Source organism: Rattus norvegicus, chromosome 11, assembly GCF_036323735.1.
Source record: "Rattus norvegicus strain BN/NHsdMcwi chromosome 11, GRCr8, whole genome shotgun sequence".
NCBI lineage: Eukaryota > Metazoa > Chordata > Mammalia > Rodentia > Muridae > Rattus > Rattus norvegicus.
In genome coordinates, this window is record NC_086029.1 from 48,322,553 (window position 1) to 48,346,261 (window position 23,709).

General features: G+C 46.9%; 1 protein-coding gene and 1 pseudogene across 5 annotated transcripts in view; one reads left to right on the forward strand and one right to left on the reverse strand.

Moving 5' to 3' along the window:
* The window catches only part of Erg (ETS transcription factor ERG), a 222,324-nt gene that overhangs the window by 174,404 nt on the left and 24,211 nt on the right, over window positions 1-23,709 (reverse strand). The gene's annotated exons all lie outside the window — the stretch shown is intronic.
* LOC120095800 (U4 spliceosomal RNA) lies at window positions 19,690-19,812 on the forward strand (annotated as a pseudogene).

The window sequence follows — 23,709 nt, forward strand, 5'->3', positions numbered from 1 at the left end:
CAAACGCTCAACTTTTTAAAAAAAATCAACTGAGTTTTGATAAATGCTGCTTTAATTGTTGAGGGTGGTGAGCAAAGACTGGGAAAGCCACACTGATACGTGGATAGCACTTTAACCTCATCTCGCAAACTTCCTTCTCCATTTTGGGAGCAGGGGCAAGGTCCAACAACCCCCTGAAAGCCAAACTTAAAGTGTTAATTTGTGGGCATGCTCATCTTTTTTCTTCAGGGTTTTTTGTAAGTCATCTTTAAACACCTGAGAGGGAGTGAGAACACAGAATGCTTCATGTTGAGCTCTTTTAAGCAACTAGCAACCAAAGAAAACCAAGAGATTTTTCATTTCTGGAAGTGGAAGATCTTGTGGAAGACAATAATTTGATGATGATGATGGTGGTGGTGGTGGTGGTGGTAGAGAAGGAGGAAGATGAGGAGAGGAGGAGGAAGAAGAGGGAGAAGAAGGAGGGAGGAGGAGGAGAAGGAGAAGAAGAGGAAGAAGAGGAGGAAGAGAAGAGGAGGAAGAAGAGGGAGAAGGAGGAGAAGAGGAAGAAGAGGAGGAAGAAGAAGGTAGGAGGAGGAGAAGAAGAGGAGGAAGAGGAAGAGGAAGAAAAGAAGAAGAGGACAAGGAGGAGGAGGAAGAGGAGGAAGAAGAGGAGGAGGAGGAGGAGGAGGAGGAGGAGGAGGAGGAGGAGGAGGAGGAGGAGGAGGAGGAGGAAATAATGGTTCCATTATTGGAACCTTAAGGAGGAGCTTGCTGCAGGTCGAAGAACCTAAGTTCCCAGGACTTATGTACAAGCCAGTGTTATCTGTATCATCCTCCCAACACTGCAAAGGCAGACAGGAGAGTCACCAAGGATGGCTGTATATACTCTGCTCTGCCATATATTTGCCTGTGTGTGTGTGTGTGTGTGTGTGTGTGAGAGAGAGAGAGAGAGAGAGAGAGAGAGAGAGACAGAGACAGAGACAGAGACAGAGACAGAGAGAGACAGATAGAAAGGGGGAGTTAACTGAGGGATGATCTCCATCAGACTGACCTGTAGTCAAGTCTGTGGAGCATTTTCTTAATTAATGGTCAGTGTGGGAGGGCCTGGACCACTGTGGGCATTTCTACTTCTGGGCTAGGGTCACTGGGTGCTATGAGAAGTTGGGCTGAGCAAGCCCAACAGAAAGCAGCATTTTTCCACAGCCTCTGCATCAGTCCTGTTTCCAGGTTCCTGACTTTCCTTGGTGATGGGTGTGTGACCTGAAGGGTTGTAAGATGAAGTAAATCCTTTCCTCCCCAATTTCCTTTTGCCCATGGTGTGTAGCATGGTCAGAGAAAGCACACTAGGAAATTGGTACCAAGCTCATGGAGTGTTGCCGTGACAGGTCTTAACACATTGTTTTGGGCAGGACAATGGAAGAGCTTTGGGATGTGGGCTGGTAAAGCTGCTCAGTGGTTAGAGCTATTATGTGGGCTCTCAGAAGCCAAGAGTGTTGAGAGGTAAACATGACAGGTTACTGCCCCTCCTCTTAGTGAACCCCTAGAGCTCGATGGTAAAACCTGATTACCCACATGCTTGAGTAACATGGAGAAATCAAGCTGGTACTGCTCCGGAAGCTTCATCCCTTCTGGGTAGCCATGCATGCTACCAGAGGGAAACATGAATCACCAGTCCTGCACAAGTGTGAATTCTGTGAGCTACACCAACAACTGCCATGGTGACATATGCCAACCAGTGCCATAGGGACACACACGTCATTAGAGTAACCATCTATTACCTGGTTGGCTTTAAGACCCAACTCCACAAGCTGAAACTCAGACCTAGTTATCTGGACCAAGCCCTCATGGTTAGACAGATCATGAGTCCTAGGCAGGAATATACTACTCTTAATTTGTTCAAGGGGCATAGTATTCAACTATTAAACTTCTAAAGGTTAGGGCATTGGCCAACCCTCATAAGAGAAGCTTCTTTTTTGTAGTAGACAGTGATTAATTAACACAGAGACCTGTAATGAATCAAGGGGAAGAAATAAGAGACCGCAGGATACTGATCCCAAAACACGGCATCTATATCACACACCTGCCTCGTAAGGCTCAGGTTTACTACATGACAGGGGTGGGAAGACTGTAAGAATCGGAGGACATGGGGGACTCTGAGAACAGGGCTTCCCGAATGCAGCAGGGCAGCTGAACATGTGAATTCACAGCAGTTGACACACAGGCCAGAGAAAATCCCAGCATGGAGAGGTGATATGGGCTTGAAGTCATGCTCCTAGCTAAGGAGCTACTGGCACTGACAGCTGCTGGGGGGGGGGGGGCGGGGAGGGTGTGGCCCTTGGCAGATTGACCACACTCTAGTTAGGGCCACACATTTTACAATATATGGGCACTGCAAATTGTACTTCATGAGGAAAAAGGGCACAATGTGGGTGGGTGGGAAGGGAGGGAGGGATGAATAGAAACAGAAAGCACTATAGGACGTGCTCAGAGAACTAATAGAACAAATTTTAAAAGAAAACGGGAAAATACATATTTTAAACGAGAATGGCCTTTACTTGCTAAGACACTGGTCAAGTACTAAGAATATTATCTTTCTTTTTTACATTATCAAATGTATTGAATTAGCCATTCTCTTTCCCTCCATTAAAAGTTCTAAAATAGCTTCACATTTTGACAACATGTCCCCATTCTAGAGTATCCAGGAAATTATACACTCTCATTGGGTACAAGAAAACAGATATCACAAGATGGATACTCAAAAATGCAAAAAAGTCACAAGGTATTATATTCAGTATGATTGGGAGGATGGATAAACTGTAGGCTAGTGGTAACAGTGCAAAGTGGTAACAGTGTTGTCAAGGTAACAAAGTACTTTCTGATGTGTCCGTAGTATCTTTTAAGTTAAAAGAAGTCTCAGAGGACGATGAGAGGGCTCAGGGGATAAAGGTGCTTGTGGCCAAATGAACAACTCTGAATTTGATCCCCAGGACCAACATAGAAGAACACAGCTTCCTGCAAATAGTCCTCTGACCTCCATGTGTACATTGTGGCATTCATCACACCAGCACACGCCCTCATAAACACTCAGACACATACCCATGTACAATAATATACACACATCCATACATACACCCATACACACACTCATAAACACTCAGACACACACCCATACACAACAATATACACACCCCATACCCATACACAACATACACACATCCATACACACACACCCATACACAAACACTCATAAACACTCAGACACACCCATACACAATATACACACATCCATACATACACCCATACACACACACTCATAAACACTCAGACATACACCAATACACAACAATATACACACATCCATACACACATCCATACATACACCCTCAAACACTCAGACACACACTCATACACAACAATATACACACATCTATACATACACACACTCATAAACACTCAGACACACACCCATGCACAACAATATACACACCCTCAACACACACCCATAAACACATACACAAATACCATTCGTGTACACGCAAATAAACATAATCTTGGGCAAATGTATGCCATTCTAATGAATAGAGCAGAAAATAAAAGAAAATGTTACCAGATCATACACATTTTTCTCTGTAACTATTACAGTAGATCTTTCCAACGCTGCTCATACAAGTAGATATTGGCCATGTAATTTATGTCCTACGCGTATCGCGCCCTGTGCCCTGTGTGAACTAACTTGGTCTGCACACCCATGCTGGACCCTGAAGAGTGCTCCCAGCTGCATTCAGAAAACCTTCCTGTGGGACCACCATGGACAGCAGAGCCTTTCAATCCCCCCGTGGTTCTATCAGCCTCATTCTCTATGAGATTATGATCCATCTATTCCCCGTTGACGCTCAGTGTTAATTAGAGGGTGTCCTTAGGGCTGTCTTACATCTTCTCTCTCCCAAATCTCACTAAGGATGGATGTCCCTGCTTCCTTTAAAACAGCCCCAGTGCTCAGGAGGTGAACACCGTCAGTTCCTGCTTCCTGCCTCAGCACAGCCACGGCCTTACCTGAATGCTGAATTTTCAGCTTCCCATCAGATGAACAGCAGCGTAGTTCTGGTTTTCTCAAACCACCCTCCCACTCTGTACAGACTTTTTAAACTCTCAAAATGCCACTGGACTGGACATAGTGGTACTGACTCAGCATAGGAGCCCTTGAGAGACAGAAGCAGGAGGAAGAGGAATCCAGTACCAGCCTAGACCAGACAGTGAGGACGCAACTCAAAGAAACAAGACATGTTTTTAAAATGAACTAACTGCCGATAGCTGTTTTCCAGGGGTGGGGTCCCATGAGATCATCCCCAGCCACAGGAGTGTGTCAGCTGGTCATTGCTCAGGTGGGCTTCAGGTAGCCAAGTAGTTGAGATCTAATGGGCTAGCATCCAATTCCAAGTGGTCAGCCATAAAAGCAAAGATATAGATATAGGTATAGATATAGATATATAGATATATAGATATAGTCATAGATAGACATAGATATATAGATATAGATATGTATCACTTTACAGACGCACTATCATTTATTTATAAATATAATGATCATTTTTTTTAAAAAAGAAGCCATGAATTTGAGATGAAACTGTGAGTGGGGTTGGAGGAAGGACAGGGACGTACAATTACATCTTAATTAAAAATAAAATAAGATTAAAAGTCGACGGATACCATCCTCATGCTTTTAATGTCAAGAACAAAAAGCCGCATGAAGAAAATGATCTCTGAGAGGGGCAGTATCCACTATTGTATAAGGAGATTTTTAAAAATGGCTTCTCTCATGCAAAGCTCCTTCTGTAACTGGACCCAACCAGGAGTAACATCAATAGTCATTCAAAGAGGACCCAGGTTCTCCGAATGGCTGACCCACATGGGAGGATCAGGTTCGGTTACAATTATAAATGTCCTGAAATGCTAGAGAAAAATCCAGCCGCTGCCATCCGCCCTAGCCCAGGGAAGAATTATACGTGATATATTCCTGACAGAGAGCAAAAAGAGACAGAGAAGCCCCCATCATCCAGAACCAAGGCGAGAAATGAAAGCAATGGGGATGGTGTTGACCTAATACAGGACAGCTCATGGGGGATTTGGGTAGCGATAGATCCTGAGATTTTTGGGGAGGGGGGTCTAAGGTCAAGCTGAGATAGACAATATATGACATAGGGAAGTGGATCAGCTGGATTGGGACCCTTCTGGAGAACAGGCTAGGGCTTGCAAGGTAACTCGGAGGGTAAAGGTTCAATCCCTAGGACCCACTGAACTCATGCAACTAGGTTGTTCTATGACCTCCACATGCACACCGTAACATGTGTTCCCCACACACCAAAAATAAATTGCATGCGTACCACTGCTTTAAGTAAGAAACACTCATGCGGGAGAAACACAAGTTATTCTTTTATTGCCCATAGGATCTATACAAACCCAGACAAAACTAGATTAAGACATAGATCACTCCATTGATGGTAGCTGATGCACGGACAAACAGAAGAACGGAGGGATACACGAGCCAAGCGAACAATAGATAAAGTACACTGAGAAATCAGTCGACAGAAAGACAGGTCATCTAACCCCATCCAAACCCCTGGGGAATCTGATGAAAGTCAACATAAAACCTTCACTTCAGGCTAGGTGGTAAATTAATAAATAAATAAAATAAATAAATAAAAAACCCCACTGCAGATGGGCTGGCTAAAAGATTATATGAACACAAAGAAAAAATTAAAATGAGTTCAACTTAGTGGATGCTGGAGGCATCTTAGCACCCAAATACTGAAGAGAAATTGAACCGAAAGTGTCTGTTCAAAAGAAAAATCACAGCAAAAAGTGGCACCAAATAAACCAAAACTGGACAGAGCTGAAACAGCAGAAGATGGGTCCAGCAGCAAGCAGAGGTTTCATGTGCAATCTCTGAAAATGAGCCGTTCGAAACCTAAGACAGGCCGGTGGCAAACCTTGAAAAGAAATCAGACGCTGAGCAAGGCATCCTCAGCTGTCATGAGACGTCCTGCGGTGATCGGGATTCCCTGGGGCATAGATATCGGAAATACGGGTAAGTAATATCCAAGAGATATCGGGGAGAAATGATAACCAGACTCGGGAGGGGTGGGGGCTGGGGAATGAGACTTCGGAATGAAAAAAAGGACTCAGGGAAGAGAAATATAATGAAGTCCACATCTCGGCCTATCAGACTGAAACATCAAAGGCAAAGAGAAGTATTGAAGGTGGCCGGGACTGAGAAGAGATTATCTACAAAGAGAAAGATCTGATGGATACAAGATTCCTCCTTTGCAGCAGGGATGCCAGGAGGCAGTAAAACCATACCTTCAAAGTAAGAGGGAAAGTAACACACACGCACACACACGCACACACACACACACATCGGGCAGGATTATGCAAGAATGGAGTAAATTGAAGAAACATTGTCGTGAAGGCTGACAGGTTTTATGCTCATACACACTTAATTGAAGGACTATCAGACTCTATCTTCAATAAGGAGGATATTAGATCCAGAAGGGAAATTGCTGACATTTAAAGAACAGAGATTCAAAAAGAAATTAGTCAGCAAGTTCATGAATCAAGATAAGAAATGATACGATTAAGAACACAATATGTCGAGGGCTGGGTGATGGCTCAGCCCCACAAGCATGCGAGGTTTCTTTTGATCCTTAGCACCCACACTTTAAAGGAAAAGCCAGAGTGCTTCACAGAGATCATCACAGCCAAGCTTCCTCTACCAGAGCAGCCAGCGAACGGCATTCAATCCTTCTTTTGGAGACTGTGATAAAGCACTCTGAGAACAAGAACATTGGAGGAGACATGGGGCTACTCTGCTTACAGTTCCAGGTCACACTCTATCACTGAGCAGAAATCAAGGTAGGGACTTAGCAGGACGCATGGCGTCCACAACCGAACGCAGAAAGAATCATGCGCATGTGTCCTTGCTTGCCTTCTGCTTGTGGCTAGCTTTCTCCCCTTCATAGTTCAGAAGCTCCCACCCAGGGAGCAGTGCCATCCACATTCAGATTGTCAACCAAGGATCAAGACGACCCCACACACACACTCACACACACACACACACACACACACACGCCCACAGGCCAACTGGTCTAAATAACTTATCTTTAAGACTCTCTTTCCAGAACTTCTAGGGTGCGTCCTGTTGATTGTTAAAACTCACAAGCTTACTGGGGCACTGTGCGGCGGTGAAGTGGAGTGAGACTGAAAAATGGGCAGATGCGATGGGCTGGGACCTCTGCTCCATAACCCTGAACATCCGTTATAGCATCTTTTGGAGGAAAGGGGCAGATTGACCCGAGTTTCATGGTGTTTTGAAGGCATTGGTACACCATATGTTCTGATACACAAAATAAAGACTTCATTACTGCAGTTAAGCTAATTACCGCGTCCTTCTTCCCACAGAGCCACACTTCCATTCTGCGATGAGAGTCGCTGAAACCCATGTAAGAATTTGTACTAGCCCATGACTTTCAAATGACTGAAAGACCAGGACCCTCAATCACCCAAGCAGAGATAGGGGAAGAGATGACATGTCCTCAAATGTGCACAGACTTGAAAGACTACAGCGACCTCACTAGCCTATAGACATAGTGTCATTGTGCACTGTGTAAGAATTATCCTTGTATTATTCAAATGCTGATTTCTGGGCCCCCATGTCTGGTTGCAATCCTTATTCTGAGACTCTCCTATCTCAACGTGGTATAAATAGTGCTCTCCAGTAATTCCCTGATTGGTCAATAAAGCTAGCTGATCAGCCAATAATTGTACAGGGAGAGAATAGGGCTGGACTTCCCACCCTTCTAGGCAGCAGGGAGTGGAGGAAGAGTGGAGGGTGGAGGAATGGAGGTGGGGGTTGGGGTGGGGACAATGATGGGACAGGAGAGAGAGGAAATGGGGATTCGCCGTGGGAAGAGAGTCCAGGAGACACCACAAGAAAACACCCGGAGCCCAGAGAGCCAGATCAGTACTAAAATACAAGTATCGCTCGGATTTTTGACTAGGAAGCAGCCATATTATCTTAGAGGATTAAAATAGAATAATACTGCTCAGTTGTTGTGCCCTTAAAGCTGTTAAATAAATATAATAATAGTCCCATCTCAATTATTTAGTAACTAGCTGGGTAAGAGGAAAACTGGAGCACTCATAAATAGACTAGACTGAACTGGTATTTGAAGAACCTGCTGAGCGCACAGGCCAGGGAGATGTTCAGTGGGTGAAACGCTTGCTGTCCAAGCATGAAGGCTGGAGCTCAGATCCCCAGCCTCTAAATAAATGCCAAGCACGACAGACAGCGCATGCTTACAACCCAATCCCGGGACAGATGAAAAAATTTCAGGGATGAAGGGAGTGTCACTGGTCAGGCAGCCTATCTGAATAGGTGAGTTCCAGGCCCAGTGAGAGACCCTGTCTATAAAATAAAGTGAAAAGGAATCAAGAAAGACAACCAGGACGGAGTTAAGAGGGGGAGCGTGTCCTCCAGGTCATTGACAATTCACTGTGTGTGGTAGTGACAGTGACTGGGAAGGCAGGGGACTGTGGCTCAGCAAAGGCTCAGATTCCTCGAAGTTCTGATGAAAACTCTGCAGACCAAAACAGAAGAGAAGGAACTACCATTGCCTCGGGGCTAACAAACAGTGAAGTTTTGATCCACGCTCTGTGGTGTGAGAAAGGAAGCCTTGGGAACAGTCCCCTCGACCTTCCGGTGACCCCTGTGATTTGTGCATCTCGGACACCTTTGAAGCAACACAACCCTGACCACATGGTTTCTCTCCCTTTCCATGATGAGTTCTGAGCAAGATACAAGGAACTGCTCCACCTCATTGGCCAAAGACAAGAATGGGCCTTGAGAGAGACCCAACAGGATGAAGAAAGTGTTTTACATGGCAGAGGGTATTAAAATGGTTGAAAGGGTGCCTGACCAGCACTCCCCCACCAATCTCCTACAAAAACTACCCCAGAGAGAAGCAAATTCTACTGCCCTAAACCACCAGGATCGGCAAGTGCGGAATCCCTTCCATCTATAAGATCCGGGGTGTTGGCTCTATCCTGGATGCATAGCTTCCTCCTGGACCGCGCATCCCAGCACAGTCAGAATCAAACCACACAGCCTCATCCTCTTTGTCCCGTTGACAGCCCTCCCCCCGCCCCCCACACCTCATTCTCTGTACCACAGTCGACCACACTTCACTGCAGTCTCTGTACCACACTCCCCAAACCACTGTTCACCCAGCACCCACAGAGATCTGGTGAAATCAGCTGTCGATCAGAACAGTGGCACACACTCTCTAACACTCTGAAGTCCAGAGTCCAAAACAAGCCCCGAGCCTCATGGCGGCCTGTGGGCAGCCCTTCACCATCTGTCCCCTCTTTCCTCTAACTCCATCTTCATGAAGATGGCTTCCCACTCTTTACGCTGATACCATTCTTCCCATCACTAGCCAGTCTGTGAAATCCTAACACCAAGGCCCTAACTCACTGGCTGCTTGGCTTGTTCCCCACAGCCATTACTCCTGTCCACGTAGGCCTATGACTAGTTTCCAGGTGTGTCTGTCCCCCAGGACAGGAGCCCCTTAGGGCAGCATTTGTCTGCTCGCTACTGGAGTCTCTGCTCAGAAGAACCTGGGGTCTGAATCACAGACAATAGAGGATGGGAGAGAGGGGCAAACTTTTTTTTCCAGTATATGAACCTTAGAGCTAGGTGGGAACATGGTATCTCCTGTTGAGTCCTCTTTCCCATGTCAACACGAGGAAGGCCTTGGTTAAAAATAAACCAGATCCAGTCAGAGACACAGTCTGTTGTTTTTCCAAGTAAGTGACATGCATGTCCTGAACAGGAGGAAGAATGTGGGTACCATCCCCAAGGCTAACACATCAACAGCCAAGGAAAAACAGGACCAGTGTGCCAACGGTCTGGCAAGGTCCTTACCATGGAGAGGTCTAGCTCAGAGAAATACAGTTATTAGATGTTCACAGAACTGCCCTGAAAATGTTATTAAATGGATTTTCTTTTATCTCTTTCTTTCTTCCTTTCTTCCTTCCTTTCCCCTTCTTGCTTCTTTGTTTCTGGAAGTGACAAGAGCAGATTTTTGATGAAAAGATTTTAATAAAACTTTGATAATACTAGATCTTAAAATATGGGGCTGAAAGATGACTCCACGGTTAAGAGCACTTGAGCTCCCACAAAAGCCACCCACCCAAGAGTGAAGCAAATCCCACCAGCAAACAGTGAGACACTAAAGTGGGGCCCTTTCTGACTCACATGGCATGCAAGCCTCCCATGTTGACTGTGTTGTGGGATGTGTGACTCCCTCCAAGCATGATCAGAGTAAAACCAAACAGCCTCACGCACATCAACATTACAGCACCTCCATTCTCCACACTACACTCTCAAACCTGGTTCAGTTCCCAGCACCCAAATGGTGGTTCACAACCTTCTGTGACTCTGGCTCCAGGAGATCTAGCATGCTTTGTGGTCTCCCTGGACACACAGTATGCATGCAGTACTTGGACATATACGCAGGCAAGACATCTGTGCATGTAAACACTTATTATGTCTAGTTTCCAGCCTGAGGCTGCTCCTTTGTTTTGGGGACCTTGCATGATGCTGTGAGACGGGTTTCTCTCTGAACAAGAACACTTGCACATAGTGGGTCCCCACGTCCCCTCTCAAAACAGCTCCTTTCCTCGGCATCTGACATTTAACCTGAGTAATGAGAGACGTCTCTGTGAACAGAGAAAAGAGTCAGAAGCAGAGTCAGAACCACTACAGCAGTCCATTCGGCATATCTAAGCAAATGATGTTTGCACACCAAAGTTCTAGAAAGGCACACGTGCACATTGCGAGTGGTTGCTGGCTCACTTTTAAACTATACTTTAAGTGCATAGATGGATGGTTAGAGCAAAAATAAAAATTGCTTATGTCCACCCAGGGAAGCAGTGAATATTGATCAAACTGTGAAAGACTGTGCATTCTCATGTATGCATGAACTCACATGCGTACGCGCACACATGCACACACGCACACATGCATGCATGCACACACTTACACACATGCATACATGCACGCATAGACACACATGCACACATACATGCACACACATACACACATACACACATACACACATGTGCACACGCACATGCACACACACACACACACACACACACACACACACATCATAAGTGAGACTAGACAATGTAACGGCCACGCATTTATAAAGAAATCACCGGCTGGCCAATAGTCAAATTTAGTTTCCTAAATAAAAGTAAGCCCAGCCTTCCATAAGTTGACTTGGTCATGGTGTTTTATCACAGCAACACAAAGCAACTAATAATGTAACAGTGAAGAAGAACCTCCTCCTCCTCCTCTCTGTACCCATAGTGGGTAGCTTATCCTTTCCTGAGAATCTGAAATCTGCTCTTAAGTGGTGTTGTCCCCAAACCAGCAGACGGCACAGCTGCAATGAAATGTCACTGTGAGCACTGTGGCTTCCTGGCCAACTGTTTCCCCCTCTTTTGGGCAAACCCATTCCAGCTAATATTGCCACCAAAGGCAAGATTCTGTCCTGGTAATAACTGAAGGTGACATACAGACCTGGGGCTGCCACATTCCCTCTCATCAGAACGGGTAAGAGGGGATCCGTGTCCATATGCAGCTGGCTTCCAAGAGGCAGAACGTTCTACCTAGATGGTACCCTGCCTCCCTGGCCTGGCCTGGCCTGGCCTGCCCTTGCACAGGTGCCTACAGAACTCGCTTTAAGACATATGGCCAGCTCTGCTCATCAGTAGCTAGGAAGTCGTAGAAACACACAACCCACAGGCTTCTAGAACTCTCCAAGACTTCAGAGAGAACCCTCTGCTTCTCACAGGACAGTGGCTAAACTGAGGCTCAGTCAACTGAGCACCAGCCAGGAGGGAAGCCATGTCAACTCCTCCCCCCCGCACTTATAGATTCCATTACTTATAGGTAAGAGGAAATGTTCTCATTCAGGTCATCTGAGGAAGCCATGTGCAGGAGAATGTTGGGCCCGTTAGTCAATTCTCTTTCCACCCTCTTCCATCCTCACAACGTAGTCTTGGGCAGCAACAGCCTTGGGCAAGTTTCCTCACCCAAGCTTCCAGATCTGTGGGTGTGGTTATGTGAGGGACCTTAGGTGGAAAGAGAGGTGAACAGACAAACACTTTGATTCCTGCAGAAAGCCTTGCTACCCTTTCTCTCTGTGGCACCCTCCTCCTCTTGAACCCGGATATAACACTATAGGAAAAGCAGCCATCTGGGGGCCATGATTAACCCTGAATGTTAACTGCCACAGTACAGGCAGAAGCTAGGAGGAGCCCAAGTCTGGGATGATGGCTTCCTCGGAACAATCCAGGATGCCTCGTGTCCATCTCTCTCCCTGTGAAAGAAAACAAATGGCCGTTGATCCATTTGGAGAGGTAGTAAGAAAACGAACTGTATAAGTTGCACGGCCACAGGGGGGTTCCCAAGTCCTTACTGTGTTCTGTCCCGTGGTAGTCTCCTGCCCTGCTGTGGTCCCAGATGTGCCCAAGACTGACAGGCCAGGGGAGCATCAAGATGTAGCTTCTACAGTCTGTACTTCATGGTAGACACCTACGCCTCACCTCACAAAAGCAGTGAGGTTGCTGTACAGTTAAACCGGCATAGTCAGCACCACCACAAAGCCAGTTTCCACATCACGGATGGATGGTGTCAGAGGACCCAAGACAGCCTGAGACAACTGGATGGCTAGACGAAACTTTCCCTGTCATAGCCAAAAACCACTGCATTCCCCCCTCTTAGACCAGATCTTGTCTGGAAGTCAAACGCCAAGAGCAAGGACACTTTGGGAAGGAGATCCTGAGCCCAAAGGGTGGGTTCCTGGGCCCTGTGTGCAGATCTGGCTGTCACCCGGCTATGGCATCTCCTAGCTGAGGGATCTTGGCCCCCTTCCTTCAGTAGTCACCCAGAAGACTTGAGAAGATACTGAGGTAAGGTCTTCCAGTAGGAAGCATATGGAATGTAGAAGTCAGAAACAAGTGACAGCTGATTAGCACTGCCATCGGTGCTGGAGTGCCAGGCAGGTGTGTCTTGGTAAGCGGGTCTGGGTCATGTTTATTTAAGTTATTTCTGGTTCGCCCCACTGCCAGTTTCCATGGTGCAAGCATTCCCTCTGTGGCCAACTGGAAGTTGCCGATACAGAGTTGAGAAGATAGACACACCCAGCTCCTAGAGGCTGCCAAGAGTTCACCCAGCTGCCTTATGTCCTGTGGTGATGCCTGTGGCACATTATGCCCGTGTGGTGGACTCTCCATGTGTGTGCGACAAAGCATCTAGCACACAGAGCTCAGGTAGAAACACTTAGAAAAAGAATCAACTGTGCCTGGGTCATCATGATTTTGTTTTGGAAAGGGGGGGGGAGGGACGTAGCAAGATAGAGAAAAGAGAACAGAGCAATGGTCCAGACAGCAAGTGAGCAGAGAACTTGAGAAACACAAGGGAAGCCAAGAAGCCCCTGGGCATCTTCAATCTCAGGCACTGCCTGGAGGAAACGCCCTCTGAATTCCAGGGGAGAGACCGTCTAAGGCCCGTCCACTGATGAGCACAGACCACCATTGATGGCTAATTTCTTGGAGCCACAGGACTCAGCCAATGCCAGTGTGCAGAGCGCAGGAGCCTCTGTGGAGAGTCTCAGAGTGAAAGGACTTCCTTCTACTGCCTGTCATCTGTGTGTTCAGATGGCATCTTGTAAAATGGCCCGCCTGCGCGTCTAGCAAAGCAACCTATGCTGATTTTCCAGCTTGACCCTGGCATGACCTTCACTAGAGGAGACTCTAAACCTGGGAACGACCCAGCTGCATCTCAACAAATGTCATTCATTCCCTGGTGAATTTTGGCAGTGATGACGCTGAAGTCCTTCCAAGTCTAAGATTGGATGGTCCCACAAATACACATTAAAGAGGCTTAATGAAAAACCCTTCTGGAAAGAGCTGTTCACAGGGAAACACACCTCAGGCACGGAACACACTTCCCTTGCCAGCCCTCCAACCACAGCGGAGCTGGAATAACCTTTAAAATGAATCCTGTGAGCAGCCCACATGGAGAGACTATCCCTGATGGAATGGAAGGGCCCGCCTTCGACAACCTGCCTGGCACTGGGAATTCTGCACACGCCAGTCCGTGCCTGACAACTTGGAAGAACATTATGTTTAACCAAGTTAGAGTTTTCCTTGAAAATACATCCATGCCTTCATTTCCAATGGTCTTTGCAGATTTTAGGGTGTAAATAAAGTGAGCGTGCTGTTGACCTAATCTTCCTTCCTCCCTCCCTCATCTCATCGACTGAGACAGCGTAAGCCCAGGGCTTGTTCCCCTCCTCAGCATTGACTCAAGCCACTGAAAGTCTCCCAACTACCTAAGTGGAAGAGAGAGGCTGTGTGCTGTCAACCTCTACTGCCCTGATATCTGTTAGCCTACATCCAGATACATATCCCTTCCTTCCTCAATGGTTTGTTTGTTTAAGAGTTGAAGATCGAGGAAACACAAAGGAGGAGCTGTCTCTAGAGCAAAGGTGCAAGACGCCCTCTCACTCCGTGATGATATCAACACAGAGAACACAGGACAGGAGCTGGGCTGAGCCAAGGCCAGGGCTCAGATGAATGGGTGCAGAGGCACAAGAGGTCATGAGGACAGGTGGATCATTGAGGAAGCAGTCACAAATTCTCCATATCTGCTGTATAATGCAGAGTAGTAAAGGTGGCCAGACTCAATCTGAACCCAGAGCAAGATGTTCAGTTGGCGACACTTTAATAAACATCACTACGGTCCCTAAGTGCTGAGAGCAGGCAAGCTCCCTTGGTCTCTGGCATAAAGAAATACAATGGTGTCAACATCAGAGTGTCGCCCTTCTGAGATTCTGCTTAGCGGGACAGCTCCGGCAGCCTATACCATGTACTGAGTAAATCTATTTCAGCCCACCTTGTCTGACTCCATCAGTGGCACCAGGATTTACGACCAGCCTTATGGCTTCATCAATTAGCTAGTTGGGCTATTGCCACTGCTTACGGAACTGTCATATCTGTGGATTTATGGCGTTCTAGGTAACACGGCATCATTGCCCTCGCTATCCTGTGAGCGCTCGTTTCACCCCGAGAGATAATCCATCATGGTCATTATGCGAACACCCACGTAAACAAAAGAGGAAAGAAACATCTAGGCTACGGTCTAATTGCCTGAATCAATCTCCAGAAGGAAGGAGATGCTTGGTACAGTCGGCCAGCTTCAGGAGAGCTCGGTGTGCTCTGTGTGGTTACCCCAACTCTAAGGCTAGTCCTGTTCAAATGGAAAAGTATAAGGTGAAGGGGCCCACTGCGGGTCTGCAGCCAAGCACACACACTGCTCTCTGTCGGGATAGCTAGGCTATGTTCCTTCTCTAAACGCAGATTGTAGGTGCTATATTAAAAATGCCACTGAGTCACGACGGTATCCCCTTGGCACAACCTAGTGTCATCAGCCATGACAGGACCTCAGAAAAGCAAGCAGTCCAGCATGCTCCACGTTTGCGTGCTTCACGCTTGCCTCCCTAGCACAAAGCCAAGGATGGTACTGTGGGTCTCACACAGTTTTCTGTTGTGCCTGGTTTCATGAGGGAAGCGTTCGTGGTGTGGGCTGGGTGGGTGGGGTTGGGTTTGGAGAGCATGGAGGCCGGGCAGTGGGCTCTACTTGAATTACTCTTTGTTCTTGGCCACTCGGATACAGTGCCCTTTCTCAGAGCTCCTTCCCGTGTGAGACAGTCAAAGCTTGTGGAGTCCCCAGTGTTTCTGCACCCTGCGGGCTGCTCCTCTGTTTAAAAAGAATGTTACCATGTGAAAACGACCAGTGACGGAAATCATTTCTTTTACGGATTCTGCATCATCCTGTAGGCAAGGACAGAACTTTCAAATAGATTAGAAAGTAGAGGCCCCGAACAAATAAAACTTTCCTATCCTTGTGGTAGAAAGGTTGCCATGAGCAACTGCCAGTTTGGGTGACATTTGAGCAATAGAAAAAGCGTAGATTTGTGAGACAAAGGTGTGGGCTCGAATGACTCCCTCTGCCAAGCGCTCTTATCCTAGGAGAGACTTTGTACCCACCAGGGTGAAGCCAAGTTTCCCATCATGGGGGTGGCAGGAAGGGTGTGGCAGGCTGGGAAAGTGTGACCAGGCAGGCTTGGAGGGTGGGAACCACTAGAGGCCACTTCTATGCAGGCTCTTACATCAGAGGTCCTCAGAGGAACATCAGCACACTTTACCCACTCCTGCTTCCCCGCATAAAGCCAAGGGAGGTGCGGGGGTGGGGTGGATGTCTAACTTATCTAAGTTAGATGTCTAAGAGAAAGTAGGAGGGACTGTGTTAGAGAGGCCATTGCTATGAAAAACATTTTTTAAAAGAGGTAGACTGCAGGGCGCTGGGGATGGGTGCGGAGGGAGGTCACGATTGGAGGTATATGAATATCATCAGTACACAGGCAGGACGGAAGGCCAGGAATGGGATGGTGACACCGGGAAGCACTGAGCTGGTCCCCTCTGTGACAAGTGGATTGTGCATTTGTTGTGATTGAATGTTCCCTTCCTCGACACAAAAATGAAGCTTCACCGTTGTATCCTGAGTTTATCTCTCTGTAGGAGGGGTTTCTCTCTCTCTCTCTCTCTCTCTCTCTCTCTCTCTCTCTCTCTCTCTCAAGCATGCATAACAGCACACATAGACATATGCATGCATACTGCACACAAATGACACATACTAACTATATGCACACAGTATATCCTATAGTGTATCACAGGCAACACACACATAAACCATACCACAGACAACACGCAAGCATGCATTCCACATCAAGGACACACACAACACTGACCACACACATATAAACACACAATACCCTCAGTTCACAGAGAATAAAGTAAATTTAAGACCAAGGTTCATTTTTCTTCCTTTACACACTAGTTTGAAACTCAGTGATGACTAGTGAACTGTAAGACCTCTGCACATTAGCTAGGGGGCGTACATCACACCTGAGGGAAGCTTTCGTTTCTTCTGTCAGGTGGGCAGGGTATCCACCTGCACTCGAAGCACATAAGCAGCACATAAGCAGTTCTGTGCAGCAGAGAGATTGTGCAGGTGATGTGCACATCCCCATGGCAGAGAATGGAACAGGTGAGCTCACGTGCGCACTCATGTACACGCACATACACGTGTACACACGTGCACATAGGTACACATTATATATACAGGCACACATATACATATGAACACATACACACATGCACACATACACACTGCACACATACACACACATTTCCCCCACTTAGGAACAAAGTGAGTGTGCGGTCTGCCTGAGACAAACTCTGGCTGCTGGCAGAGGTGTGTATAGAAAGGAATCTATGTGTGCATCTGGGACACACAGCATCATCCTTCCCGTGATACCACAAGTAGGTGCTGTACTACAGCAGCCTGTAGATGTCCTAAAGGACACGCACAAATGAGACAGATGTGAAGAGAGCTTTTCCCCTCGTGGGGAAAGCTTTAAACTCCTCAACACTGTTACATCATCTATCAAGGCAAGCATTCTCCACAATTCCTCCTTTTGAATTGGGGAGCCATTTATCAAGACACAGGTATCTCGTCCATCATCCCTCACACTGCATGTGAGGCCCCAGAGAGCTCCCCAGGAACTGACTGCAGAACTTGGCAACCCACCCTCCTGTACCATCCTGACTGCCATCCAATGGTGCGGCCTCAGTGAACTTGGCTCTCTTCAGAACACAACAGGCTCTCAGCTGCAGGCCCCAGCACACCCTGCCCTTGTGCTGGCTAAGTCCTACCTGCCCTGCACACACAGCTCAACTGTGACACCACTGCTGATCCCTAGGGTGCTTTGGTAAGATGTCCCCTCACAGAGCATCTGTCCACCTCTGTCACAGTACAGAGATTGGGAGCAAAGCTGTGACCAAACTATCAAAGGCTGACCAGAGAGAAGGGGCTAGAACCTTACAACTGAACTGCTCCCTTTATGCAAAAAGTCTCGCTGTGAGGAAACAATGACCATGTGTCATGAGGGACAGCTGTTGGGACACAGGATGTGAAAGCTTCTTCATATCCTGTGCTATTCCTCCCTTTGTTCTGGGATGAGCCCAAACAGCTGTTAATGTACATGGCCGTGGTCTCTCTCTGAGGAGAGGCAAGGGCCTTTTGCAATCCAGAATCAACTCACAGTTTCCATGTGAAATCTGACTCTTTTCAACTCTTACAGAAGACAATTAGTTAGTAAGACTTGTTCATTTGCCCGATGTCCTTTGTATCTATAAACATCATGACACCCTGAGCAAGAGAGGGACCAGGGTCCCTTTGTGGAGTCTCTTTTATAACTTTGCCACACAGCATCTTGAATTAGGTGATATGACTGATGCCCAATCCTGCCAACAGTGACTAACTCATAGGGAGACATCAGGCTATCTCTCTTCCAACCATTTCTCTGTATTCATGGAGTTTCCTGCTCTGCGTAAACTCATATCACAGGGAGAGAAAAAAAACAAACAGAATCATGAAAGACTCACACAACTTCATCCATGTTTAAAGAAGAAGTCCTCAAGTGCCATTTTAGTCAGGGTTATTATAGCTGTGATGAAACACCATGACCAAAGAAACTTGGGGGAGAAAGGGTTAATTCAACTTATGCTTCCACATCGCAGTTCATCGTCAAAGGAAGTCAGGACAGGAACTCAAGCAGGGCAGGAACCTGGAGGCAGGAGCTGATGCAGAGGCCATGGAGGGATGCTGCTTACTGGCTTGGTCTCCATGGCTTGCTCAGTCTGTTTTCTTATAGAACCACCAGACCAGGCATGGCACCACCCACAATGGGCTGTGCCCTTCCTCATCCATCACTAATTAAGAAAACACCTTACAACTTGATTTTAGGGAGGCATTTTCTTAATTGAGGTTCCCTCCCTTCAGATGACTTAAGCATAATTATCCTACACAGGCACTTTACCCACCTATGATGCCCCCATGAGTTTTCAATGATTGATGGGCCCCATATACTGCCCTAAAATGTCAGTAAACACATGTTGATATTTAGGGCTAGCAAGGAGCCAGTGTGTCTATCAATGCCCCTGCTCAGCTCTCACCTGCACACCTTCTCTGCGCAGCTATGAACTAAGCTCATAGATGGACAGGTGGCAACTTCATTCGGGTAGGTGTCCAACAGTACAGAGACCACACAGCACAGAAGTCTGAACCCTCAGCTCTCTAAGAACCACACGGCTTCCTCTGGGGACCTGGTTAGACCTGGAAGTGCTGCAGCATGTGGAAGAAGCAGCTTTGCCTGTTGTCTCTTTCTCTACCTTCCCTGCATCCTCCTCCTCCACATCTCCAAGCAGCCCACCCCATCCAGGCTCAGTGGGGCTGAGGTAGGCGTCTCCACACACCCTCTCCCCCAGAAACCTTCTCATGAGCCCTGTATCTCCTGACTTTACCTCTCCAGAGATAAAGAAAGCAGTGACTCACAGCTTTGGTTATAAATGAGACCCTAACCCTTCTAAGGGAGTCAATATCTTCATTATTATCCGTCACTCTTTCCATCGTGGTTATGGCGAGGAGCGGCCTCCCGTTCACAATAGGTTACACAGAGCTTTGCGCAGTGGCAGTATCGTAGCCAATGAGGTTTATCCGAGGCGCGATTATTGCTAATTGAAACATAATAGGTTACACAGACAATTAATGGTAAATCCTCTCAGCCCCTGCCCAAGGGTGTGCAGGGCTCCTGCTTATAAAGAAGCTCTGGTGGGAGGCAGTGAGGGAGTAAGAGACCTCAGCTCCTCCACCCCTGCTTCTGCCCACAAGCAGGGGAAGGGCCAAAAATCACCACCCTCTCTATGTCTGGTCAGCTCTCTCAGCTGATGTGCCTGGCCCCTGAGAAAAGCACAAACCCTTCAGAAGACCAGTACAGTTTGAGCCCTTTTCACTTAGGAAAATTTTACAAGACCTGAAGTGTATAGGTCTATAAAATACGTGTAGCAATTTATCACATTTAATAATAGTAAAATTACAAAGAAACTTATTTTTACAGGGCTGGAGAGGTGGCTCAGCAGCTAGGGGCACTGGGTGCTCTCATAAAGGACCCAGATTTAATTCCTAGAACCTACGTGGCAGCTCACAACTGTCTGTAATTCCAATTCCAGGTGATTGGACACACTCTTTAGTCTCTGTAAGCACGAAATACACACACAGTGCACATACACAGGTACAGGCAAGACATTCATACATGTAAAAATAAAAATATAAAAACTAAAGTAACAAGAAATGTATCTTAAATAATGCTTAGGGGCTGGCGACGTGCCTTTGTTGGCAGAGTGTATGCCTAGCATGCATGAAGCCTTGGTTGAATCTCTAATCCTAAAAATCTCGGATGTGGGGCTGGGGTGGAAGCAAAAGAGTCAGAAGTTTAAAGTCATCGTGGGGTTTATAGTAGTGTAGGGATGATCTCTGTGCACTGTGCAAGAACATCACCTGTCAATAAAGAGCTGAGTGGCCAATAGCAAAGGCAGGAAGGAGGAGGTGGGAGTTCTGGGGAGAATAGGGAACTCTGGGAAAGAGTAAGGCAAGAGAAGATTCGCGGCCCAGACTCTGAGGAAGCTGGACATGTGAAACCAAGGAGAGGTAACTAGTCACGTGGAAGACACAGAATAGTATTAACTGGTTAATAGCAGTCAAGAGCTAGTTGGGGAGCAAGCCTAGCTTAAGACCATGAGCATTGTGAATAATAAACAAGCCGCTGTGTCTTATTCAGAACCGTGGGGACAAAGAAAAGCCCCGAATGATTACGAATGGCGCCCTTTGTAACCATCCGGGGCTTTTCTATGTCCTTCCCAGCTCCCAAAGAATGACATGGAGGCTTATTTATATAAATGAGTGCCCAGGCCTTAAGTTAGGCTTGTTCCCCAACTAGCGCATGACACAATTATCCCATTTATACTATTCTATCCTACCACACGGCTGGTTAGTTACCTCTCCTCAGTTTCATGGAACTTCCTCCAAGTCTGGGTGGCGAAACTCCTTGTGTCTGACTCTTTCCCAGAATTCCTATCTCTTACCGGAAGTTCCACCTATTCTCTCCTCCCCTGCCCTGCTATAGGCCATTCAGCTTTCATACATGCACCAGAGATCATCCCTACATAGCAAATTTGAGGCCTGACTGGGATGTGTGAGTTCTGTTTTAATGAAATGGGTTTATGTATGTAATACTGCCATTTATTAAAGATGAAAGAAAATTTATGCGTTAATAAGACGGGTCGGATATCTGAGGTTGCAAGTCAGAGTATTGTCAATTCAGTTTAGTCGATATTTTAATTGTGTAACTCTTAATGTCGAAAATGTTACTTTGCATTCAGTGAAAACGGGCAGAATTATGTTTAGAGCCATTTGAAACTGTTGGAAAATTGTTGGAAATTCTGCCCTAATCCCAAGCCAAATTTCATCTAACAATTTTTTTATAAAATTCAAGTCAGCAACTCTAAGAGCAATTCTTAGAACCAAACATCCAAACACGATAGAATGCACAGACACACTAGCATGATACTTGCTCACTAGAGAACGATAGAAAAAAGGTAAAAGACAAAAATCTTTGTTTTCCAGAATTAAGCCATTAGGATTCTACATGCCCAGAAAACCGTGTGTGTCTAGTAAATGCTGCAGTCTGTGACACAATTATCTCCGATCTGACTGAGGTGTTTGAGCCACATTAGTGGCTGTTGGTGGCTGAGGACATGCACAGGCACAGAGCTCATGCTAGCCTGTTCTGCAGACCAAGTTCGAAGGCTACACAGAGAAACCTTGTCCCAAAAAAAACAAAACAATAACAAAAAACTAACAAACAAACAAAAAAGTTCTACACTACAGATGCAGCCATTATTGTCATCAGATGGGCCCTCAAAGTCTTCTCATGAGAAAGGGACACATTCTAACTGCCTAGCCCCACCCCTTTGTAGAGCCTGAAATTTGGACAAACTAAGGTCTAAAACCTGAGAGGCAGAGGACCCACAACAAACACACTCTCTACACAGGGACACGCACACCCCAGCTGCTTCCTGGGACTCTGGAGATATCCCACTCCCAAGGAGAACAGGCAAAATGACCCTGGAAGACAGGCCTCGCACAGGCCGAGAGCATGAGACTCAGAGGGAAGACAGAGAATGGGTCTTTTCTAGATCACAGAAGGTCCAAGGTTTTGTTTGTCAGTTTGAATGGAACTAGGAAGGATTAGTAACTCAAGACACCTATGCACCTTGTTTCTTGAAAGTTTGCTGGGAGAAATTTGACTTTCCGCATAAGTGGGCGTTCTGTTACAGCTACGCCTCTCGTTTTGAACTTAGAAGAAGCTGATGGTTTTTATAGCCAACCAGGCTTTTAGGGACCCCAACCCTGACCTTCCATGGCACCTTTCTTCTCCTTTGGAGTGAGAATGCATCCAGCCTGTCTAGAGCTGTACACACCCCTGGTTCTCTTGCTCAGCCCTGGTTTCCACTGAGGCCAGAACAATCTCACCTTCTCTTCACATGGTCCCAGTCCCACCCAACCCGACTCCCCTCGTTCGTCCCACCCCCTGCCAGGCCCACAGCCCCAGGGCACTTCAGGACTGAGTCTGCACGAGTGAAATCTCGAGGAGAGTTTTGGAAAGAGCATGCAGCTATAGAGGTTTGAAGCATCCATGAATCTGTAAACATGGGGCCCCCTTCAAGTTCTGGGGACACTTTAAACCTACCCTTTGCAACTCTTGCTGTCCACACTGGAGAAGTAGTATTTCCACTGCCTGGTCAGGCTCCCCAGCCAGAGTGCCACGAAGCTGGATCCCACAGCACCATGCAGACTGAAGCCCAGGCGTCACCGCTCCCCATGAGTGTGCCAACCTCCAACTCTAACATGAGTGGCCACTCGCCAGCCACCAGAGACAGACACACTGGTGACTCAGAACCGAAGAGACAAAAATGTCTCACTCGTCCTTTAGGATGGTTGAAATGTTTAAAACGGCAAGTAACGAGAGTTAACGGGGAACTAGAGAAATTGGAACCCTGGACAGCACAGTAAATAAGACCATCACTACGGAAACAGTAGAGAGGTTCCTCAGAAATTTTAAAATAGAACCATATATGATCCAGTAGTCCTACGGATAGATGTACACCAAGAGAGCTGGAAGTGACTCATACCTATAATCTCATCACTCGAAGGGCTGAGGCAGGAGGATTACCACTTAGTCAGAGACCAGCTTGGGAGTGAGTATCAGAACAACCCGAGTTACAGAATAAGTTCCAGGACAGCTTGGTGACATAGTGAGTTCTAGGACAGGCTGGACTGTAGTATAATATAATTGTTAAGGGGGCGTGGGGGATCAGAAGAAGACCAGGGAGGAAGAGGAAGGGAAAGAGAAGGGAGGGGAGGGGAGAGGGGAAGAGAGAGGGAAGGGGAGGAGAGAGAGAGGAGGGGAAGGGAGGGGAGGAAAGGGGAGGGCAGGGGAAAGGAGGGGAGAAAAGGGGAAGGAGGAAAAGAGGAGGGGAAGGGAGTAGAAGGGAAGGGAGGGGAAGAGAGGAGAGGGGAGGAATCTTTTACAGCCCCCTCTATTTCTCATAAGATAAAGATTTAAATTCTGTGAATTT